Consider the following 22,593-nt stretch of genomic DNA (forward strand, 5'->3'; position numbering starts at 1 on the left):
AGGTCGTGTAATTTCTCTTTATAATTTAGCCCTTTGAGTTCACTTATCATTGTAATAAATCTACACTGCATTCCCTTCAAATTTAGTACATCCTGCCTAAATGTGATGTGCAGAACTGGCCACAAACAGATCAAGACTTGTCTGACCTTGCACCACTATTGCATGACTGGTAGCACATGAATTCTAATCTTCTAGATAAAAAGGCCAGCATAATATTACCCTTTTTGATTGTTTTCAATACCTGCCCATAAGACTTTAATGATCTGACTACATGGGCCCTATGTCTCTTTGGATTACTAGAGTTTCTAGCTTTTCAACATTCAGTACAGATTGGCTTCAATTTATGTAGCAGTTGTGTTCCCGAACATTATCATGTTAAACAAAACCACATTATTAGAAACACATATTCCCATAGAAATCCATGTAAATGTTCACATTACATTGCTAGAATGTCAAACAAGAATAGAATACAAGAATAAAGTTAATATAAAACACCAAAAATATATATGAAAAGGTGCATAAAGAATATCCTTTACTTAGATTGGTTAGCTGGATGTAGATCTTCAGCCAAGACATCTGCAGTTCTGGAAGTTGAAGGTTCAGGATTATGGACTGCTCTTCCACATCTTTGGAGGTGGAGGGTTGGGTCTCCTTGGGGGCAGTTTTTAAAAACTTATCCAGCCTTAATTGAGTTAGACAATGGCCAAAACAAGGTTAACAACAAGGAATTTTGGTGCACATTTATTCCTCTGCACTGATGAGAATCGGGTAGGAACCATGTTATCCCAAATCTGGAGCACATTATTGGAATTATGATTTAAAACCAGGTTACAGGGAAACCCCTTAATCATAGACTCATCGAGGTCTACATCACAGGAAAAGGCCCTTTCATCCATCGAGTTTGCGCTAGTCAAAAACAACCGCCTAATTATTCCAATCCCATTTTCCAGCATTTGGCCTTTAGCATCTTATGCCTTGGTGTCACAAATGTTCTTCTAGATGCTTTTTAATTGTTATGAGGATTTCTGCCTTTATCACCCTTACATAATGAGTTCCAGATTCCCACCACACTCTTCCTCACATCCCCTCTAAACGTACTGTCCCTTACCTTATGTCGATGCTCTTCGTCATTGACCACTCCAACAAAGGAAAAAAGTTCACCCCATCTGCCTCCTCTATGCCCCTCATAATTTTACACATCTCCATCATATCCCTCCTCAGTCTCCTGTGCTCCAAAGAAAACAAATCCAGTCCAGCCAATCTCTCTTCATAACTATAATTCTCCAGCTCAGGCAACATGCTGGTAAATCCTCTCCGCACCCACTCCAGTGCTATCACATCCTTCCTACAGTGTGGATTCCAGAACCACTCATCACAATCTAACTGTGGCATAACAAGCTTTTCATACAGTTCCAACATTACCTTCCTGCTCTTAAACTTTCTGCCTTGACTAATAAAACCAAGTAAGTATATGCTTTTTTAATCACTTTACCTGTCCTGTTACCTTAAGGGTCTGATGGACATGCATAGCAAGGTCCCTCTTATCCTTAGAGCTTCTCAGAGTCCTATTATTCATCATGTATTTCATTCTCATGTTTGTCCTTCCTAAGTGCATCACCTCACATTTATTCAGATTGAATTTCATTTGTCACTGATCAGTCCATCAATATCCTCCTGTAATCAAAGGCTAATATCCTCACTGTTTACTACCTCATCAATTTTCATATGACCCACAAACTTACTGGTCAACCCTCCTATATTCAAATCTAAGTTGTTTAGATATACCTATAACAGCAAGACTACGAACACTGAAGGTGACTTTAGTGAGGACTTCATTATTCTGTTCCATGCTTTTTAGGTCCAAAGTGGATGACCTCACATTTATGTTATTCACTTGCTGTCTCCACCCCTCTCTGTGGCAACTGTCTGAGCCTGGATTAGATTACTTCAAACCTTAGTATCACATTTGAATCTGAGATGAACTTCCAATCCCATGTTTATGTCTTCACCAAGAGTGGTTATTTTCATCTATGTGACAATGCTCAACATTATCCTTGTCACAGCACATTGGCTTGAAATCCTGATTTTATTTTAGTTTTAGTCCTGAATATTTAGGTTTACTCCTAGCAGGTCTCTCATATTTTATCATTTGAGGTCATCCGAACCTCTGCTGTTCCTGTCATAACAGGCACCAAGTTTCATTCACCCTGTATTCCTCTCCTCATTGAAGTTGATGTTGGTTAAGCAACACCTCAATTTTAAATTTCTCATCCTTATTTCCCTCCAGCACCAAAATTCTCGAAGATACCGACACTTTCCTAACTTTGGCCTCATTAGAATCCCTGATTTTAATTCTGCCACTATTAATTGCTCTTTCCTTTGGTTTCTGGACCCTGAAATCCCCCACTGAAAGCTCTTTATTTCTTTCTTCACCATTTAGACTCTTCTTAAAATCTACCTCTCGCGCCCAGTTTTTCATCATCACTCCAAAATTACGCTTGTGACTTGGTGTCAAATTTTGTTTGATGATGTCTCAGTGAAGTGTTTTGGGAGAATCTCTTAAGTTGAAGGTGCTATATTTATACAAATTGTTATTATGTTATACATTGAAATCCATTTGCCACTGTTTTGCCTATTCACTGGGGGTCCATGCCTTCAGGGAGACCTAGGTATGGGCAGCACTGACCCTTCAGCACTCAGGGTGGAGCAAGATCTTTTCTGTGCATCAGAGAGACAGAGTCTAATAGAAGATGATCTCCAATTGTGAGCTGTTTGTCACCTGCACTTGCTGCTGGTAGGTTCATTAGTGGGCCTATCAGCAATAAACTTGAGAAAGAACCAGTCTGTAATTGGAAGAGCAAATTGGAAGGCATGTAAGTATAGTGAGCAAGCCCCTGCAACTGCTGTCAATTTGACCAGATCTTGAGTCTTGCTGAAAGTGACTTCAGGTTTCCAGATTGGTCAAGCATGGACCTAGCCTTAGGAGATGGGTGTTAGATGTGTCAAGATGGGTTGGGGTTGAGGGGTAAGGATGGAGCAGGCAGCAGGGGAGGAAAGTATGAGAAAAGAGGAGGCTCTAAGATGGCGTAAGAAGAAGGAGAAATCTACAAGGAGTTATAATAAAGAAGAGGCTACAAAGGGGTGTAAGAGTATGGGGAGAGGTTGCAAAGGGTATGAGGGAGAGTGAGAAGATTGTCATGAATGCAAGGCAATGAGGAAGCTGCAAGAGATGGGAAGAAGAAAGAGGCTATAAGAAGATGGGAGAAAAATGTTGCAAACTGGAAGCAAAATGAAAACAGCAAGGTGGGGTGTAAAGAAAAGTCTGCGGAAAAGGTGTGGATGGAGGAGGAGTTCGTAATCAGGTGAGAACAGTATTACATGTGTGAATGATGATATACTGAATTCTCCCGGAGCCAGGAAATCTAGAGGTCAATGAATTCCTTGAAACCGAATGTGGAATCTCTAACTTAAGATTGCATAAGATCAGGAGCTATTATTTGACAAAAAATGTAGTGCATGCTATTAAAAGCAACACAATCGATTGTTAAATTTAAATCTGCATATGAGATCTGAGATATAACAAATGAGGTAATGACTGCTAATTAAAATATTTCACCTTGTATGGCTGCAATGGAGCCACATTAGCTGTGACCTCACTAGTCTGTGAAGAATGTATTCAGGGTCCTGGCAAAATCTTTAGTTGCTAAATTCTGTCCATCATCTTATGCCAATTTAAATACTGTGTAGTATTTAAATTAAGTAAATTAGTAAAATTAATGCTTTCCCTGAATGTTATGGCTTTAAGTTTAAATGAGAATTGATAATTAATGATATTGGTGAATTCTTCTAACTCTATTTCTGTGTGAGTCCAAATACCCTATACATCAATTCAAATACAAATGGTATTGCTACATTGTTAATGAATTGCCTACTAGATGACTAAGTCCGGATGAAGAAAGAGACCCTGGAAACTTTAAGATAGCCTCTTGAAAAAATCTCAAGAAGAGTCTTCAAAACATATTATTTTAATATAAGGCCATTTTCAAGGAAGCAGAGCAATTGTACAATTGTCTGTTGAAGCATGGGTGTAAAGTGCATCATACTGAAAACTGAGCTTTTTATCAACTTTATAAATGGGATCATTGAGTACAAGAGCAAAGACATTTTGCTGAATTTATATAAAATAATTTGATCCCACTTTGAGCATGGTTTCAAATGTTTAGATGTGAAGGTTTTATACGGGGTTCAGAAGGGATTGACTACAACAGCTCTAGGATGAAGGATAACAAAAAGAAACTGAGATCACTGTCCTAAGAGCCAAGATCCCTGAAGGGATTTGTGTTTGTGTATGTATGTCTGTGTGTCTGTGTTGGAGAGCACTTTTAAAACTGACTGGATTTCTTTCTGAAAGAACTGGTGCAGCATTCATGCGATGAATGGCCTCTTTCATCTGCTGTGCTATTCAATTGGACCCAAATAAAATGCCGAGGGTGCTTACTGAAGCTCTTATCTGTGATGAGGAGCCCAGAAACAAGAGTTGCACCAGGGTCCATGGTTTCTCTTCCTGGTCCTTGGCAGGCCATCTCCAGAAGCAGTTTCAGTTGCTTGCTCATCTTTCCACCCTTATGTCTCTGGTTCTAAGCTGTGACATTGAATATTCTGAGACAAAGGGCAAGCAGGAACACTGGACAAGGATGGGAAGTTTTGAGCTTTGGTTGAGTTAAACGCTTCCTTCTGGCTTCACTCATCCTCAGCCCACACAAAGGATATTCTTTAATGTTCTGGAGAGTGATGAATGCATCTATTCTTGGATAGTTATGGTACAGTACTGCTATCCCTACTTAAACCCACTTTGATGTGTCGGGTGTAGCCCTATTTGCCCCAAAGTTTATCACACCACATAAATAGGAAGAAAAGATTTATTAATTGAAAGGATATGCTTTAGAAAGTCACACTATTGGCAGCACATAACAGGAATTCCAGAGTCACTCTCCAGGCTCTTAGAAACAATACTGGAAGCTATAGAGTTTAATGTGTACAAGGAACACAGTCCAACCCCACTGAACCAATATTGCCAAGCTTTTATAGCCGTGCTGCCTCTCACAGATGGAGATGAACAAATAATTCCTTGATAGGAGCTTCAGTGAACTGGGTGATGAGTAGTATATGTAAATAGCTTGGCAAATTGTATCCTTTGATGGGAGCAATAAATTAATTACCTCGCTGAATTGCCGAGGACTTTGGTAAACTTGAAAGCTCTTCCCTGCTGTGCTTTAAAACGGTCCTGTGGGTTGCAGCATGTAATTTTGGTTGTAACGTCCTGTCCCTTGAGATTTGAGCCTCCTGTTTTGAACTAAACCATGAAAGGTCAGCTGACATGATTTTCAATTACCTTTGCACTTTTCCATCCGTACATCTCCAAAATATTTTCTAATATTACAAAAAAAAGATTCATGATTTCCTGCCTGATTCTACCCTGTGAACACTTACAATACACACTAAATTTGTACAATTCCAAAAGTGCAAAGAGTATCAGTATCATCCACATCCTGTAGCTGGATTATGTAGCTACCACTGACCCAAGGATAATGCCAAAATAATTTTTCACAAAGTGGAGCTTTTAAACCAGTGCAGTGTTCTGTAAAAACAGGTCTCTCGAAGAAAATCCAATCTTTTCAACTCTAATTGACTTTGTTTTCTGTTCCTGTACTGCGTTGTACTCTTTGTCCACTTCTCCTTTCGTAGCTTTCCTGCAAGATATGATGCAAGCAGTTAGGTGCTCAAGCTATGGAGAAACTATTGATTTCTTTTTGCTGTTAAAGTGATCTTTCAATTATTAGAACAGCTGACAATATATTACAATTATTATTAGTTAAAGTTAACCATGAAGGAATTAAATTTCAGCTGCCCTAAAAAAACTCAGTGAAAAAGTGCTCCACAAAATGTTCTATTCTGTGATATAAGACAAGAATACAGTTTTGGATTCAACCCTGATCTGTGGTGAATTAACATATCTCAACTGGAGCAGAAATAGTGGTTTTGCAATTGGTGTCAACACCCTAGAGCTAGAGAAGATCAGACAACATTCTTTTGATGTTGATCCAATGATAACTGCTGGAAAGTGAGTACATATTGATGTTGAGTAAAGATAAGATTCATCTTGGCATTGGTAACACCCAAGTTCAAATGGCTTGACACCATCCACTGTCTTGCGTCATAGGAAGGGTAACATCCTGGGAAAGGAACCAGAGGAATCATGGTAATTGACATTCCCTCACTTCCGTGACTGAAAGCAAATTCCATTGTAACAGAGGAATATTGGGTGCTGAGGTATGCCACATTGACTTCAGACTGCCTTGCTATGATCCCAGTTGATGGTAATGTTGGACAAGTCAGATCCCAGACTAAAACATGGTTTGACAATTCATAAATTTTATTTTTGCAGTTTTGTTACTGTAGTGATCAGTGACTGAACAAAGTCACACAAGGCTTTCAATGTACCTTTAACAAAAAGGAAATACTTCTACTACTTAAAAAAGCTAAATATATGACAATTTGAAAAGATCTTAAACGGCAAAAAAATGTCAACACATTTTCCTCATAATATCTTGCATAGGCACTTAATCCCAATGAAGTACCTACACCTTTCTGAACTGTTTAACATCCTACTTAATTAACAAGCTGTCAAGTGTTTTTAAAAACATACTGCGCATTCATTCGTTGTGATTGTCTCTGTTACTGCAGTTCCCAGAGCCACACAAGAGTATGGACTAGCCCATGACATTTTCTAGACCCTCTTCCTTGGATTGCTGAAACAGCTAAGACTTTTCCACCTCCGTTGGTCTGGAGTTAGTTTTCCATTTTTGACAATCTGAAGACTTCTACAAAACTCACTACAGGTATATCTTCTTCTGAAATCACCCCTGATAGTAGTCCCCTGACCATCTGTTTCTATATCATGCAAATACTGAGAATATGAATGAGTAGTACAATCCACCTCAGCTCACTGACAAATCTTTAACTGAAGGTGGCGAAACAGTCTGCTGGACAAATTCATAAAGGAGAACAGTCAATACCAGCAACAGAGATAATGCTGAGTGGGCAGCAATCTCACAGTAGCATAACTTGAGGGACTGAAAATGTCTATTTCATCAGTCAAACAGGAATTGTTTATATGTAACCATTTCAATAGAGCTGGATTAATAACTTGAGGGAGCTCAGGTGCATATAACACCATGTGAGCCAGACCAGCATCTATAGATTTAAAGCACATTCAAGAAGGAGAAATTGCTAGTTTTAACATTCAGGTTAAAGCAAAAAGAGATTACCTCTCTAACCTAAAGAAAAAAAAAGCCTAGTACAGAAACCAAAATATTGCAAGGAAGAAAATATTTGTTACAACAGAGCTGCTATTTTCCATGATGAACTTTCATAAATTTTAAATGTCTGCCAAGTTATATTGTGAAGCAATCACCTGAGTTAGCAGAGAAGAGATCCTTTGTGAGGGAGATTCAGCAAATCAAAGGTTCTTCAGGTAACATGCTGGACCAACAACATTGTCTATCCAGTAATTAGTGATAGAGGATAATCAAAAACAATGTCCTCTCCGAAGAAAACCCAAGGGTTAAAACATCCTCCAGTGGAGAAATAAGCCACAGATCAGGACCAGAATCATAAGTCCTCAAGCAAAGACCGACCATTCTTTTAAGTCCAAAGTGGGAAAGGTGTACAATATCCAAAACACCTGCATTTATAAATCAAAAGCTTGAGGATAAGATAGGAACAGTGGTAAAGATAATATAGTCAATATAGTTTGTACAATGAAGGATTATACAATCATTCATTATTGTATAAAGGATTAACTACAGAGTTAAAAAAAAGCTTCAGAAGGTACATTGTATAAGGTAATGGTTCTGAATGTTTCATCAGCTCCCTTCATTCTTTTGATGCGATAACAGCCTGTTTTTGGAGACAAGGAGTTCTACTCTAGCTTTCAGAGGGAACAAATATATCCACAAGTTTCTAGTAATCATCCATGATCAAATGTGGTTATACATATTACTATCATGCAATAAACCTTTTTATTGTCTAAGGACAGTGCCTCTTCTGTAGATAGTCTACAGTGCTGTATCCTCTACCAGTAATCACTGGATAGACCAAAGGCAAAGCAAAGACAAAAGAGGGTTGGTGACAGTGAACTATCTCATGCAACCCTTAACCATTACCACTTTCTGGTAGCAAATACCACAATGTATTAGTGTGGTCATCTAAGGAAATACTGTCTCTGCCCAAATCTGATGAATGCTAATGATTGCAGACCAGGAAACCAACTTAATACCCATAATTAAAGCACTTATCCCTTAAGCCTGATATCTTTGCAGCATCTCACCCTGGTTAATAAGTCAGTATTTTCTGGAGATGAGGGGAACAAGCTAGAAAATGATTCTTTTTTTTAATATACATTATAAGTAACAATTTTCAGCAATATTTTATTGTAAGCCCATCCAGATAATGTTCACCGTTTAATCAGTGAATTTTTAAAAACTGAAAACAGCTTTCTCAACAACATTACAACCCAAGTGAAAAATCATGTAAAATTTGAGAAAATGTCATTCTCTGTTCTAGTCACAATTTTCATTAGATATCCACCAGAGGGCGCTCTGCTACACATTAGAAGATAAATAATAAACATGTTATCTGCTGATGATACAGAGATTCAACAACAAGCATAATCACTTTATGAATATGTGTGCATGAAATCAATAAATTGTATTTCTGTTTCTTCCTTCTTCAAAGTTTTGCGGCTCATCTTAGATTTTTTTCTCTCTCTCCTCAGGTGGGTCATACTTGATTCCCCTGCCAATTGGGAAACCTGCCAACATATTCCCAGTCCTCTGCCAATGCTGTTCTACTACTGACTGAACAGAAACATGAGAGAACCCTTGCATGACTCACCCTTTAATTCTGTCACTTTCCCTGTGGGAAATCACCTGGTTGGTCTCCATTTGTCATTTCCATTGAAAGGCACAGCCAAGAAAGGTTAACCCCTCAGAGTAAACCCTGTTGTATCATCCAATGGCACAGCTCCAGTGATCTACTTTGCCAACTCTAAATTTACAGTTAACAGCAGCTTGACAGGATTGTTAGTAAGATTATAAATCTGAGGTCACTATTGTTAGTGTGGAATATTAAACATATATGTTGCATATTCTTCCAAAAGACAACAGCAGTTGTGTGAAGCAGATAGGAACTAATCTTGAGAAAATAACAGTACAGCTGCATAAACTTTTTTTTAATTTCAAAATATACTTTATTCACAATAAATGGCTTTGTGTGTGTATATACAGTCACAAATCCAGTTTGGTTCTGTATAATAGCATATCAAGTAAGCAAACAAACATTTGAGTTCGATTCTATCCTAACAAACCAAAGGCATCTCTTACACACACAAGACTATATTTACATGTATTGAGCTATGGGTGAGGGGGGTGGTCTGATAAGTGAACAGACCCCCAATTAACTTTATCAGGGACTCCTCAAGTCGTGATCTTTCTCCACTGCACCTTGTTGGCAGCTGCCCCAAGGTTTTGTGTGTCTCTCCACATGTAGTCCAACTACATAAACTTGTAATCTCAAAATTCTTATACTGGAAATGATAACTCTTTCACTGAGATGTGAGTGATATACAAACCATGATTTAGTTCTGTGAACTTTGTATTGCAAGTTACTGTTATATAAGGATAACCATTTGTTCATCCCATGTTTGTAATGGGTCTGCATCATAGCTTTCCTTAGATTTAGTAATGTCTATTGATGGTATTTGTTTAGCCTTCAATCTGTTAGCCCCTGGATTAGTTCAATAACAAAATACTTGTGTCCAGTAATGTTTAATGTATTTGTTTATGAATAATTATTTATAAGGCTTAAACTTGCCTATCAACCATATACAGATAATACCCATTTATATCAACACTTTTGGGACAATGTAAACTTTGTTGGCATAACAGGGTGGCAACATTATCTATCCAGGGTGATGGAAGACCTTGTGATTTATATGCATATCTATCACATATGTATTATATGGATACAAAACATGAAAACTATTCTATAATCAATAATTCTTCATTAATCAATTAATTTCAAAATGAAAAGATGAGAATTGTAAAATCCTATTTTGCCAGCCCACAATCAACAATCACAAATCCTCCTCCCTCCCCTATCAAGCACATATTAAGCAAACATTTTGCAAACAAAATGCATGCAATACAGTATGTAGTCTAAAACATTGATATCCATAGTTAATCATCAATTAGTTTTAAAAATAGTTTTTAGTGACACTTGTTTTATTCTTGACAATTGTTCCTTCTCTAAAAGATTGGGAAGTTGATCCAATAACTTGAATGCTTTTTCGATTGTACTGGCAGCCTTTTGAAAATGGCTGTACAACGAGTCTAACTTATTGAACTTCTGCACTGGTAACATGTGGATGTTCAGCTTCTGTCTATGCCCCGTCTTCCTCAGTTCCCTCCTTGGAAGCTGCTGCCTTTATACCTGCTTCCACAATAGTGTTGTCACCCACTGGTGCAGCACAATTGTTGAGCATCATTACTAGCAGTAGCTGCAGTGGTTAAACAGTTTCTAATCTTTTATAATCTTAATTTTGTGAAGAGTGCAGCACAGAGTCATTTTTGGCAACATCACATGCTGAAAATTCATCAAAGTTGTTATCATTTGCTTCAAACAAAGTTTTACACGTGAAGAAATTCTGGATTGTTTCCTGATTTACCATATCCCGGGACATTTTCAGGATTTTCATTGCTTGAAAGAAGTCTGCATAGAAGTTTCCATTGGATTTCAAGCAGGCTATTTTCTTATGAGTAAGAATCTTGTGTAAAAGCATTTTTGAATTTTTAATCATACTTAGTTCATTAGTTGAGGAACTGAAGTTGAATTAGATAGGAGGAAAACCAGTCATATATCTTTTAGAACTTCAGCAATTATCCTCATGTAATAGTTTCTTGATTTTTAAAACTTCACACAGCAGTCAAACATTGAACCCATGAAGTAAAACCATTGATGTCATCTTGACCTTTTGGTTTGCCTCATAGCTGACTGGCAAATGGGTGACATGGTTTAAGCACCTTGGCATTTGATCTTGATGAGTAAGAAGGCATGTTTTTTTATTTCAGACATGTTCGTGGCAACAAGAAAAGACATCTTTTTTTTTGGTTACTTACCATAAACTGCAGCTTGGCCCTGAGTGCTGTTAAGTTTTATCTGGTGTGCATTTGTAGATGAAAGCAGTTTTGATTATATTATAGACAGCCATGGAATTATACTCTTGAATGAATGTATTTATGCCAGTCGTCCAAATTTGAGCCATCTGCAGATGAACCTTCTCCACAAAATCACTTGTGGAAAAAGTGCTTTAAATTGTGAAAACTAACCATGTTAGCACGAAAGTTGTCATCATCAATTTCTTTTGCAAATCTTTCAGCTTACTTCACACTGTTCCTGGGTCTGCTTTAGCTTGATTGTCGTACCTAGCTAAGAGCACATTCTCCGATCCTATATATTTGAGATATTGCATCTCTTTGGTGTTAGAATTTAATTTTCTACTCTCATATTCTTCCTTTATTTTTTCAGTGTTCTCGATCCACCACCCAGCATCATCTGTTTGACATTGAATTCGACTTGAATTCTCTGTCCTTTCTTCACTGAGTGCCTTCAATGCCTTGAACTTGGTTTCAGGTTCTTGAAAGTTAAATTTTCTTTTTATGCTACAGTTAGCCGTGATTTTTTGAGACAGCAATAACCAAAGCACGTGCTTTCCAATCTAACCAACCCTGGACAAAATTTTATTATGCCCCAAGTATTCAATTTCACTTGAAAGACTAATTTATGGGGGGACACTTACATCAGCTTCCTTAATCTGCTGCGTGTCTGACGATTTTAATGGGATTACTTATTTTTTTTATTTGAAACATTAAATGCTGAAGATGTTTCAAAATGTGAGTTGTTTCAAATAGAAAATATTGGGGTGTGAGCAAAGACTGCTCGCCAACTCACCAGGTCAGCCCTCTCTGTCAATGTCGTCATATCGACCGCAAATTGAACAAAGAATGAGAGAAACGGATTGGGATTTTATTGGGTGGTCGACAAAGGCAGGCTGTTCACTTATGTGAGATTGAAATTAGTGGGCAGTACTGTATTTACAAAGAGATGCATCTAAACTGTATGTTTGCATATAGTTGCATGTAAAGTATATGTTTCCTTATGTATGGGTGCAGATAAAGAATCCATTGTGAGAAAATAAATCACTTCAGTTAGTCTGACTCACTTTAATATCTCTACCAATCTGTTGAGTACTTAACCAGTGTGGGGTCAGTTTGCTGGGCAGCTTGTTTGTAATGTAGGGTGATGCCAAGAGTATGCCAGCTGAGGTCACCATGAAGGTTACACCTTCTCAATCTTGTTCCTGAGCTGGGGTGTGGTGACCCACAGGTTAAAGCACCACTACCTGTCCCTCTCTAATGGGAGAGCAGTCCTAGTGCCCAGTAGGGCTATGGCTAGTGTTACATTTAACTGAGTTAAATTATGAAATCTTCCTAATTTTTTCAAAAGAATAACTTTCTAACTTAGCAGTTAACAGTCTGACGACAAAAACTGATTATTATTCCATCTTGAAACTTTGTGGTCAAAGTGCAATTTTGTTCTAACTATTACTCAGATAATTTCATAGCAATTGATCAGAAAACCCCATAAATCACATTTGTAAAATATTAAATTTTTAAAGACACAGCGTGACATTGTCCAACTTCTTGCCTTTTGAGTTTCTTTGGGAAAATGAGAGATATAAATCAGTATGCTGTCTACTAAATTGATAAATGATTTTCAATTGACTCACAAGCTGAATACTTGTCATCTGACATCCTACATTGTATGAAGCAATGGTGTACTCTATATGTGGAAAGCTTACCTAAATATCAATAACAACCTCACTCCAAAAATATTTTCATAATCATAAGCTTATGATAAATGTAGTAATGTATTGTAATTAATTTTCAATTCCTTGCACTTTACTGTTAGTTTTATGTTGTTTCCTGCTGTTGCTGTTGGTACGATAAGTTAAATTTTTCACACAACTTGATTAAGCAACAGTCTGAGTCACATTAAAATAACAAAACATGAAAAGAAATAAATATTATGAACTTTTGCTCAAGGCATTATACTTTATTTTCCTTTATCATATTTTCTTCCAATCTTTTTTCATTTTTTTATATTACATTCGATTTACAACTAAATTGTGTCTGAGTAACCTTCTGGGACATGACTACTATGAAAGAAGTCACAAAAAATGTATATGAGTCCTCTTCCTTTAGGAAAACACAGTTTATTATTTAAACACACAGTCCCACTTAAGGAATTTAAGATTCAGATGGAGAATTTTCCACTTTTGTACACTGAATCTTAACAAATAAGTTAATAATGCCAACATTTAAAATATATATTGTAATATAGGGATAGTTTTAAAGGGAGGGTTATCAAAATGTTATAATTAAAGTTTATTTCCAGTGAAGGCTACTAAAGGCTACAGGCAGACTTCATTGTCATTTCAGGAAATGAAATTTAACGTGTTTGATGTTTGTCAATGCAAATGATGTACACAATGTAAGTGTACATACCAAACAGTTGGTTTAATAATATTACTTAATTACCTGCTTACACATACCCACAAAATATCATTCAGTATGTACCTATTCAAAGACAGGTGTATACTTTCCTTCTATCAAACATTGTTGGTTCAAGCTCCACTCCAGAGACTTGAGCACAATATTTAGGCAGATGTGATTATGAGTACAGAGCTGCACTATTGAAGGTGGCATCCTTTGGCAAAGAGGTTAAAATAAAAGGTCACTTGTTCTCTCAGGTGAGTGTTAAAGCATAGCGATGTTACAAAGGAAAGCAATGAAGTTTGGCCTGGTGTCCTGGCCAAAGATTATCCCTCCACAAACAATAGGAAAACAGATAATCTGGTTATTTACACTCTGTGTGTGGGATATTGCTATATGCAGAATTAGCTCATGTAATCCCAACAAAACAACTTCTTCACACGTAATTTGTGATGCCATGAAGTCACAATAGGCACTATGCCAGTATAGTTTTTTTCCATCATATTAATGTATTAAAATACAATTTCAAGGAATACAAATGATTATTTACATAACAGTCCACTTAGAATCTATGAAGGCAAAGTTAAGTTGATATTTTAGGTGTAGACCCTTGGTCAGAATGTTCTATTAAGACAGATGTCGTTAGCCACATTACATGGATGAGCAGCTGAATATAATTAATTGCATTCCCCAATCCTTAAGAAGATGATCAAGTACAGAAAATAATCAAAAAGCCTATGGAGTACAGGCTTTTATAGCTAGAGAAATAAAGCATAAGGGGCTTAATGATAGATTCAAGAAAAAAATGATTATAATACATCTGTAGTCCTGTGAACAGTTCTGAGCACAACATTTTAGAATGGATATATTAGTAGTAGGAAGAGCAAAGTGTAGATTTAATAGAGAGATATCTGGACTTCAAGGATTAATCAATAAGGTAAGATAACACAAACTAGAGTTGTATTTCCTGGGATTTAAATGATTAAAGGACAATTTGACCAAAGTTTACAAAGTATAAAGAGGAACAGTTAGGATAGATTAGGAGAAACTATTTCCACTGGTTGAGAAGTTTAGGAATCAGTGCATTGACAAAACAATCAAACCTGACCTCTCAGGAAAAAAAGCAGGAATTTTTTTTTCATGCAGAGAGTGGTAGAAATTTGGAAATGATGATTGACCAATTGTTAATTTTAACACTTGAATTGGATGGACTCATATTAGCCATAGCGTTAAGAGGTAAGGCTAAAGGTGGGTTTTTGCAGTTAGCTGTGATCTCATTGAATGGTGAAACAGGCTATAGGACCAAAATGATCTATTCTGTTCATAGCTAAAAATCACACAACACCAGGTTATTGTCCAACAGGTTTATTTCGAAACACTAGCTTTTGGAGCGCTGCACCTTCATTAGGTGGCTGTGAAACAGGATCATAAGACAGAGAATTTATAGCAATTCCTAGCAAAAACAGAATTTTTGCTATAAATTCTGTGGCTTAGATCCTGTTTCACAGCCACCTGATGAAGGTGCAGCGCTCCAAAAGCTAGTGTTTCGAAATAAACCTGTTGGACTTAACCTGGTGTTGTGTGATTTTTAACTTTGTCCACCCAAGTCCAACACTGGCTCCTCCACATCATATTCTGTTCATGTGTACCTACATAATCATGATAAGGAAGCCACATCCTCTTGAAGGCATGTCTGGACAATGTGAATTGTTGACTGGCTGATGTCCATGGTTTCTCTGACTGGCGTCTGAAAAGTGCTGGGAAAATGGAGGGAGAGATCTGTGGTCTACATTACTGGCATCAGCAGTACATCATTGAGAGGAGAATGACTCTCCAAATCATTTTTACATCCATGTGAAGTGGGCAGTCTTTTAAATTGAGGACTGATATATATAATAATACTTATGATATTGTTACTTAGAACCTGACAATCAGGTAATAGAATAACAACTGTTGTGTGTAATGGACAGAAATGATTCATTTCTATGAGTGCATAATGCATCATTACATAGCACAATTACTCTGCAACATAATTAGTGCAACAAACTGAAGGGAAGCTATATGTAGTAACTGTATATTGTTAACCTAACACTACATTGTATACGGGTGGGGAAAATAACACTCCAGTGTCTTCACTTGTATTACTGTTAATCTTTGAAGGAGTTTTTTTTTAAAGCAGCTCTCTCTTACTGCAGTAGTTTGAGTGCTTACTTGTACAGAACAGTGGTGATGAGGACAAAGGACAATACCTTGATAAAAAAAAGAAACATTGTCAAACTTTGTTAGGAGTCACTGGCCTACCTTGTCACTGAATATTTTTCTATCATGTCAGCATTTATTGGAAATTTGAAGAGTATCAAATGGAGTTGAGCTAAAGTATGTCAGAAAAAAACTTAAGTTGCTTATTATCACTGGTCAGGAGACATCATGATGTCCCCCTACACCCTCAACATTGACCTCTAAATGGTGCTTAACTCCAATTTATTTGCAAATTACATTAAACCTGGTTCAATCTATTTGTGATGCATGCTGTTGTCCTTCTTCCTACTTTATCATGAGCCACATTCTGACATTTGACTTCAACAGTTTTGCTGCTTCAGCTCTGCTTTCCTGTAAATCAAGGGCCATGTAGTAAGCACATGCTACATTTGTGGCGTTGGAGGAATGGCATACAGGATACTGGCACAACAGGGGTTGTCTTGTAGGCATTCTGCTGAGAAATAAAGTCATGTGCACGCAGATGTTTTTCACGGCAAAGTTTGGGAAGAGAAAGCCTTCTTGCAGATGAAATGAATGGGTACTCTGCAAGCTGATGTGGAGAGAAAAGGGGATTCTAGAGAAATGGGATTGTTGTGATAGGACTGTGCAAGGGAGACAGAACAGTTCATGCAGTGGTCAGCCAAGAAATCATGGGCTGGATTTTCTGACGATGCGATAGTTGTTTCTGCTGCTTAGACAGGAGTTGCACTTCAGGATCCTATATAATTCCTGATGTTGCAGACGCTAATGGAATTGTCCAGGAAATTGAAAATTCTTATAGCCAATTCTCCTGTGTGTGGAACCTTCTGAAAGGATCCATTCAAATTGGTGACTTTGGAGGGTTCCACTGTACTTAAGCTAATAATTGCACAAGAAAAGGTAGAAAATTAAAAGCCTTGTTTAACTCCTGGTTAACTACAGGCTGAATCACGATTGTTTTCGATAACTGCCAGTGGTATTGTGAATTTTTTGCCTTGAGGCCAGGCAGGATTTCTTAGCACAAAACCATGCCGCTCCCACTATATAGCTGCTGTGGCTAACATTCCTTTCTGCATTCTCTCAGCCAAACTCAGTGTTTAATCATCAGCCTACATCCCATTTAAACACCATTTCGGAGTCACAGTTACTCTGTCCCCATTGCCCACTGGACATCCACAATGTTATTGTCCAGGAGGGAATGTCACATACAACAAAATCAGACAATTCTAAAGATGTGCTTTTATTTACAGCCAGCAAAACCGAACACAAACTAAATGAGTCCAAGCCGCAGCTCGTCCCCATAATGCAAAACAAATACTGGCATCATGACCAATTTATTCTCAATTCTATGATGGTCTGCTGCACCCAGCTCTTACCCACTGGAGGTGGGTGTCACTCAGGTCCTGCCTGGCTAGGAGCACCCAGTTCAGCTGAGCTCTGTCATGCACAAGGAGAGCTTCCTCCTCCATAAGCAAAGTGTAGTGATAAACAGGTCCTTTCGGAATGGCAGGCGGTGACCAGTGGGGTACCACAAGGTTCGGTGCTGGGACTACAGCTGTTTACAATATACATTAATGATATAGATGAAGGCATTAAAAGTAATATTAGCAAATTTGCTGATGACCCAAAGCTGGGTGGCAGGGTGAAGTGTGAGGAGGATGTTAGGAGAATACAGGGTGACTTGGACAGGCTAGCTAAGTGGACGGATGCATGGCAGATGCAGTTAATGTGGATAAATGTGTGGTTATCCACTTTGGTGGCAAGAACAGGAAGGCAGATTACTATCTAAATGGAGTCAAGTTAGGTAAAGGGTAAGTACAACAAGATCTAGGTGTTCTTGTACATCAGTCAATGAAAGCAAGCATGCAGGTACAGTAGGCAATGAAGAAAGGTAATGGCATGCTGGCCTTCATAACAAAAGGAATTGTGTATAGGAGCAAAGAGGTCCTTCTGCAGCTGTATAGGACCCTGGTGAGACCATATCTGGAGTATTGTATACGGTTTTGGCCTCCAAATTTGAGGAAGGACATTCTAGCTATTGAGGGAGTGCAGTGTAGGTACACGAGGTAAATTCCAGAATGGTGGGGCTATCATATGTTGAAAGATTGGAGCGACAGGGCTTGTATACACTTGAGTTTAGAAGGATGAGAGGGGATCTAATTGAGACATGTAAAATTATCAAAGGATTGGACACTCTGGAGGCAGGAAGCATATTTCCGCTGATGGGTGAGTATAGAACCAGAGCACACAGTTTAAAAATAAGGGGTAGGCCATTTAGAACAGAGTTGAGGAGAAACTTCTTCACCCAGACAGTAGTGGATATATGGAATGTTCCGCCCCAGAAGGCAGTGGAGGCAAGGTCTCTGGATACTTTCAAGAAAGTGATGGATAGAGCTCTCAAAGATAGTGGAATCAAGGGTTAGGGGGATAAGGCAGGAACAGGATACTGATTGTGGATGATCAGCCATGACCATAATGAATGGTGGTGCTGGCTCAAAAGGCTGAATGGCCTACTCTTGCACCTATTGTCTATTAAGGTAAAAACAATGACTGCAGATGCTGAAAACCAAATACTGGATTAGTGGTGCTGGAAGAGCACAGCAGTTCAGGCAGCATCCAACGAGCAGCGAAATCGACGTTTCGGGCAAAAGCCCTTCATCAGGAATAAAGGCAGTGAGCCTGAAGCATGGAGAGATAAGCTAGAGGAGGGTGGGGGTAGGGAGAGAGTAGCATAGACTACAATGGGTGAGTGGGGGAGGAGATGAAGGTGATAGGTCAAGGAGGAGAGGGTGGAGTGGATAGGTGGAAAAGAAGATAGGCAGGTCGGACAAGTCAAGGAGACAGTAACTGAGCTGGAAGTTTGAAACTAGGATGAGGTGGGGAAGGGGAAATGAGGAAGCTGTTGAAGTCCACATTGATGCCCTGGGGTTGAAGTGTTCCGAGGCGGAAGATGAGACGTTCTTCCTCCAGGCGTCTGGTGGTGAGGGAGCGGCGGTGAAGGAGGCCCAGGAACTCCATGTCCTCGGCAGAGTGGGAGGGGGAGTTGAAATGTTGGGCCACGGGGCGGTTTGGTGATTGGTGCGGGTGTCTTGGAGATGTTCCCTAAAGCGCTCTGCTAGGAGGCGCCCAGTCTCCCCAATGTAGAGGAGACCACATCGGGAGCAACGGATACAATAAATGATATTAGTGGATGTGCAGGTGAAACTTTGATGGATGTGGAAGGCTCCTTTAGGGCCTTGGATAGAGGTGAGGGAGGAGGTGTGGGCACAGGTTTTACAGTTCCTGCGGTGGCAGGGGAAAGTGCCAGAATGGGAGGGTGGGTTGTAGGGGGGTGTGGACCTGACCAGGTAGTCACGGAGGGAACGGTCTTTGCGGAAGGCGGAAAGGGGTGGGGAGGGAAATATATCCCTGGTGGTGGGGTCTTTTTGGAGGTGGCAGAAATGTCGGTGGATGATTTGGTTGATGCGAAGGTTTGTAGGGTGGAAAGTGAGCACCAGGGGCGTTCTGTCCTTGTTACGGTGGAGGGGTGGGGTCTGAGGGCGGAGGTGCGGGATGTGGACGAGATGCGTTGGAGGGCATCTATTGTCTATTGTCTATAATGTCCTTGTCCTCTTCCTCCTCAGAAGGTTGCTCATGTTCCTCAATTCCTTAGGATTGATCACACCACCTCATGATCCATTTGTGCAGAGAACAGCATTTCAGGATGATGTAGCATCCTCTGTCTATACTATACTGGAGCTCCCTTTCCCCAGCCCACCTCCACTCAAACAGTCCAAGCATTGGAACCACATCATGAGCAGGCCTAATATCTTTTGGGTATCATTCACCTCTTCTTAACTTGTTGCCACTAATTCTGCATTAACTGAGATGGTGAGGTAGATTTGCAAGCACCAGTGCATACCAAAATCACCTTTGACCAACATTTGGACCCTAAGCACTTTCATTCTACATGCATTGAAAATGGGTGAACAAATTGAAATCGAGCTGGAGCTTGCAAGGGCCTGCTTCATGCGCTTGTCTTTTCAATGTCCTTGTGTCCCGTGCACATGGACCCCACGCTTTTACCCATCAAAGTGATACTGACTCTGCACGCCCTGGCTACTGTCCCAGCCATTTTCCAATTCCATTTCATCAAGAGACTGGTAAGTGATAGCAAGGGACACAACTGTCAGCATGGGCTCCATCTGATTACCAGGTATGCCCCCAGATTCTCAGGGTACCCCTGATCCCAGGCCATCAGATCCCCTTTTAAATTGTGTTACCCCAACAGCCCATTTCCACCCATTCTCTCATGTGGAGACCCACAATGTTGAACTTCACCTCCAACTGGCCTCCCTGCCTCCTAAACCCTGACATTATACCTTAATGATGCCACCCTTCTTCCCGACTGTCCCCCTGTGAGGCCACAGTGGTAGTGACTGCCAATAACACCCATCCCCTGGCCTATCATGTCCTTTGATGCTGTTGCCCATTCCTCCTTGCCCAGTGGCTCTCTGTGTTCCCACCTCCACTCAATACTCTGCTCCCTTGCTCCCTTCGACCCCACTCTTTTTGTTAGTGATACCCTCAGAGCTCTCACAGGATCCCCCTTTACCCTCCTTAACAATCAACACACGTACCCACAGGACCCTATTCCTACCAAAACTCCAAATTCAACAAACAGCCCCTGGGTATGACCCACCAGATCACTGACCACTGTCTTGACAGCTTTCTGACTGAAGAAACCTGATTTTCTCTGGTTGCTTCTGTTGGCACTTAAGGACTGCCCACTCACCAAATTGTAGTCAGGCAGCTCTTCTGACTATGTTCAGCCTGAGCAGGTGACTGATTGTCCCTGGACTGTGTGCAGACTATGCCCATGACTGTCAATATCAGGACCCCTGACTGACAGCAGCTCCTCCCTTGACTGGACTCAGGACAAGCATCAACCCATCTTCTAACGTGGCCATTTGGTTGAGTTTGACAGGCACATACTAGGGTTGTAAGGTTGACATTACAGTGTGCTGAATGCCAAGGTAATGCCCACGCCCCCAGACAGATCCCTACTGACAAGCAAACTGTCTGCTGTGATTATACAAAAGAGCATGTCAAATGGCAGTAATTATAGCCTCTGGTGCTGGTTGAAGCATCAATGTGCTGACAGGAAGGCAGGGCAAGGTATGGGTGCTGTGAGTAAGTAGATAGGCACTAGGTGAGTGAGCACTGAGAGAGCAAATGAGCAGCTGTGAGTTGCTGCCTGGTCCAAGTTGTAAGCTGGGTGCTTGTCCATGCATGCAATGTGGGTGGCACGGTGGCACAGTGGTTAGCACTGCTGCCTCACAGCGCCAGAGATCCGGGTTCAATTCCTGACTCAGGCGACTGACTGTGTGGGGTTTGCACATTCTCCCCGTGTCTGCGTAGGTTTCCTCCACGTGCTCCGGTTTCCTCCCACAGTCCAAAGATATATGTGCAGGTCAGGTGAATTGGCCATGCTAAATTGCCCGTAGTGTTAGGTAAAAAGGGGTACATGTAGGGGTATGGGTGCGTTGCGCTTCGGCGGGTCGGTGTGGACTTGTTGGGTCGAAGGGCCTGTTTCCACACTGTAAGTGATCTAATCTAATCAATGTGTCCTTGCAGTAGCTTTTCAAAGTTAGTTATTGGTACATCTCCTCCAGTGGTGATCTATACTTCCTAAGCATCCTGCAAGCATATCATAGATGTGCCAAAAGAATCCTGAGTGGTTGGCAATTGTTGGATGTCTCACCAGATGTCTTGCATGGTTCTGCCACAAATTGTGCCATTACACATACTGTCCAGGCCCCTATAAGATAGTGCACTATTAAACTGACACCAAACTAACTGGTCACCCGACAATCACAGTGCTCCCCCAGATCCTGACCTGCCAGCCTCCCCAAGACCCAACATGCTCCTACCCAGGACCCGACGTACTGCCCCCTCCCTGGGACCCAACATAATCTCCTCCTCTGGATCCCAACACACAACTCTCCCTGGAAAACTACACACACCCCTCCCTGGGACTTGACAAACTCCTATCCAGGACCTGACATAGCCCCCCCTTCCCAATATCCAACATAATGCTTTCCCCTGGACCTGACATACTCTCCTACCCAGGACCCCCCGTCCCATTCCCTGGGATCTGACACCCATGCTCCTCTATCACTCTGCCCTACATTCCCAGATCTGAAGAAAGCCTCTGTCCCCAGGGCCCATCACCCTCTCTCCCCACCAAGGTCCAATACCACATTCTTGTCCCTGCCAGGGACCTGGCACCCCTGCCCCCATCCTCCAAACTCAAACTCTCCATCACCTGCATTTGCACCCCCCCCCCCCCCAACCCTGGGACAAAACACACCCATCCCCCATTGTCAGAGCTAACAGATTACCACCTCCCAACTCCCACCCCCACATTGCTGCCAGACCTGACACTCCCATCACCTTGCTGGACACTCCCATCATCTTGCTTGACCTCCCACTAGATTCAATATGCTGAACTATCCTGACCTACCCTAAATATTCCATCACCCACCTGGCACCCTAGACCCCAGGTATTCTACCCACCTGGCACTCTACTCACCTGACACTGTATCACTTAACACCCTAACCCCACACAGCGATTGCCCTGGAGCATCCAGCTCCATATTGTCACACATCTTACAACCAGAAGTAGATTTTCCTCCGCACC

At 40.4% G+C, this 22,593-nt stretch overlaps 1 long non-coding RNA gene across 1 annotated transcript in view; it reads right to left on the reverse strand.

The window, feature by feature from the left end:
* Positions 1 to 3,717: 3,717 nt before the first annotated feature.
* Positions 3,718 to 22,593, reverse strand: part of LOC140463999 (uncharacterized) — a 36,237-nt gene continuing 17,361 nt past the window's right edge. Inside the window, exon 3 of the long non-coding RNA XR_011954838.1 lies at positions 3,718 to 5,750. This is a non-coding gene — a long non-coding RNA (uncharacterized lncRNA). The remainder of the gene's footprint in view (positions 5,751 to 22,593) is intronic.

This window comes from Chiloscyllium punctatum, chromosome 39, assembly GCF_047496795.1.
Source record: "Chiloscyllium punctatum isolate Juve2018m chromosome 39, sChiPun1.3, whole genome shotgun sequence".
In the NCBI taxonomy this organism is placed as follows: domain Eukaryota; kingdom Metazoa; phylum Chordata; class Chondrichthyes; order Orectolobiformes; family Hemiscylliidae; genus Chiloscyllium; species Chiloscyllium punctatum.